The 2,785-nt window shown below is 41.9% G+C and overlaps 5 non-coding genes across 5 annotated transcripts; all 5 read right to left on the reverse strand.

The window, feature by feature from the left end:
* Positions 1-189: 189 nt before the first annotated feature.
* trnaa-cgc (transfer RNA alanine (anticodon CGC)) lies at positions 190-260 on the reverse strand. Its single transcript has one exon. It is a non-coding gene; the product is annotated as a tRNA-Ala (tRNA).
* Positions 261-733: 473 nt separating this feature from the next.
* Positions 734-804, reverse strand: trnaa-agc (transfer RNA alanine (anticodon AGC)). Its single transcript has one exon. It is a non-coding gene; the product is annotated as a tRNA-Ala (tRNA).
* Positions 805-912: 108 nt separating this feature from the next.
* trnaa-ugc (transfer RNA alanine (anticodon UGC)) lies at positions 913-984 on the reverse strand. The gene has a single exon. It is a non-coding gene; the product is annotated as a tRNA-Ala (tRNA).
* Positions 985-1,106: 122 nt separating this feature from the next.
* Positions 1,107-1,178, reverse strand: trnaa-ugc (transfer RNA alanine (anticodon UGC)). The gene has a single exon. It is a non-coding gene; the product is annotated as a tRNA-Ala (tRNA).
* Positions 1,179-1,861: 683 nt separating this feature from the next.
* On the reverse strand, positions 1,862-1,933 carry trnaa-ugc (transfer RNA alanine (anticodon UGC)). Its single transcript has one exon. It is a non-coding gene; the product is annotated as a tRNA-Ala (tRNA).
* Positions 1,934-2,785: the final 852 nt, after the last annotated feature.

A 2,785-nucleotide genomic window follows, 5' to 3' on the forward strand; every position in this document is an offset into this window, starting at 1 on the left:
GCTGGGGATTGAACCCAGGACCTCACACATGCAAAGCATGCGCTCTACCCACTGAGCTACATCCCCACATTTCAATCAGCCCTGCTGCTCCTTTGTGTGAAACAGGAACAATCCAGTCGTGTAACAATTCAGAGAAAAGAAGCCACTTTTCTCTTTCTTAATCTCACATGAAAGTCATTAAACAGTGCTTGGAGATGCTGGGGATTGAACCCAGGACCTATACATGCGAAGCATGCGCTCTACCACTGAGCTACATCCCACTTTTTGAGCAGCATTGCTGCTTCTTTGTTCAACAAACACTAAACAATCCAGTAGTGAACACTAGAGCAAAGAAGCAAAATTATCTTGCTTTAAACTCAGCAAACAGTGCTTGGAGTGCTAGGGATTGAACCCAGGACCTCACACATTCAAAGCATGCGCTCTAACACTGAGCTACATCCCCATATTTTGAGCAGCATTGCTGCTTCTTTGTTCAACAAACACTAACAATCCAGTAGTGTAACACTAGAGCAAAGAAGCAAAATTATTTTGCTTAAACTCAGCAAACAGTGCTTGGGGATGCTGGGCAAATACATGCAAAAGAGGCAATCTACCTCTGAGCTACATCCCCATTTAACATAGAACTTTCTGCTTCTTTCTTTTACAAACACTATCAATCTAGTCATGTAAGAATTTAGGGAAAGAAGCAACATATTTTTTTCTTAATCTCACATGAAAGTCATTAAACATTGCTTGGAGATGCTGGGATTGGACCCAGGACCTCATACATGCTAAGCATGCGCTCTACCACTGAGCTACATCCCCATTTATGAGCAGCATTGCTGCTTCTTTGTTCAACAAACACTAACAATCCAGTAGTGTAACACTAGAGCAAAGAAGCTAAACTTTTTGCTTAACTCAGCAAACAGTGCTTGGAGATGCTGGGTATTGAACCCAGGACCTCATACATGCAAAGCATGCGCTCTACCACTGAGCTACATCCCCACATTTCAATCAGCCCTGCTGCTTCTTTTGTGTAACAACAGTAACAATCGAGTCGTGTAACACTTCATGAGAAGAAGCCACTTTTCTCTTTCTTAATCTCACATGAAAGTCATTAAAGTGCTTGGAGATGCTGGGGATTGAACCCAGGACCTCATACATGCAAAGCATGCGCTCTACCACTGAGCTACATCCCCACATTTCAATCATCCCTGCTGCTTCTTTGTTAACAAACAGTAAACAATCCAGTCGTGTAACACTTCAGAGAAAAGAAGCCACTTTTCTCTTTCTTAATCTCACATGAAAGTCATTAAACAGTGCTTGGAGATGCTGGGATTGAACCCAGGACCTCATACATGCAAAGCATGCGCTCTACCACTGAGCTACATCCCCACTTTTTGAGCAGCATTGCTTTCTTTGTTCAACAAACACTAACAATCCAGTAGTGAAACACTAGAGCAAAGAAGCAAAATTATTTTGCTTTAAACTCAGCAAACAGTGCTTGGAGATGCTGTGGATTGAACCCAGGACCTCATACATGCAAAGCATGCGCTCTACCACTGAGCTACATCCCCACATTTCAATCATCCTGCTGCTTCTTTGTGTAACAAACAGTAACAATCGAGTCGTGTAACACTTCAGAGAAAAGAAGCCACTTTTCACTTTCTTAATCTCACATGAAAGTCATTAAACAGTGCTTGGAGATGCTGGGGATTGAACCCAGGACCTCATACATGCAAAGCATGCGCTCTACCACTGAGCTACATCCCACGTTTGACCAGCTTTGCTGCTTCTTTGTTCAACAAACACTAACAATCCAGTAGTGTAACACTAGAGCAAAGAAGCAAATTAAATTTGCTTTTTCTCAGCAAACAGAGTTTGGAGATGCTGGGGATTGAACCCAGGACCTCATACATGCAAAGCATGCGCTCTACCACTGAGCTACATCCCCACATTTCAATCATCCCTGCTTCTTTGTGTACAAACAGTAACAATCAGTCGTGTAAACACTTCAGAGAAAAGAAGCCAATTTTCTCTTTCTTAATCTCACATGAAAGTCATTAAACAGTGCTTGGAGATGCTGGGGATTGAACCCAGGACCTCATACATGCGAAAGCATGCGCTCTACCACTGAGCTACATCCCCACTTTTTGAGCAGCATTGCTGCTTCTTTGTTCAACAAACACTAACAATCCAGTAGTGAAACACTAGAGCAAAGAAGCAAAATTATTTTGCTTAAACTCAGCAAACAGTGCTTGGAGATGCTAGGGATTGAACCCAGGACCTCACACATGCAAAGCATGCGCTCTAACACTGAGCTACATCCCCATTTTTGAGCAGCATTGCTGCTTCTTTGTTCAACAAACACTAACAATCCAGTAGTGTAACACTAGAGCAAAGAAGCAAAATTATTTGCTTGAACTCAGCAAACAGTGCTTGGGGATGCTGGCAAATACATGCAAAAGAGGCAATCTACCTCTGAGCTACATCCCCATTAACATATAAACTTTGCTGCTTCTTTCTTTTACAAACACTATCAATCTAGTCATGTAAGAATTTAGGGGAAAGAAGCAACATATTTTTTCTTAATCTCACATGAAAGTTATTAAACATGCTTGGAGATAGGACCCAGGACCTCATACATGCTAGCATGCGCTCTACACTGAGCTACATCCGCATTTATGAGCAGCATTGCTGCTTCTTTGTTCAAAAAACACTAACAATCCAGTAGTGTAACACTAGAGCAAAGAAGCTAAATTATTTTGCTTAAACTCAGCAAACAGTGCTTGGAGATGCTGGGTAT

The sequence above is a fragment of the Carassius auratus genome, chromosome 6 (assembly GCF_003368295.1).
Source record: "Carassius auratus strain Wakin chromosome 6, ASM336829v1, whole genome shotgun sequence".
Taxonomy (NCBI): Eukaryota; Metazoa; Chordata; class Actinopteri; order Cypriniformes; family Cyprinidae; genus Carassius; species Carassius auratus.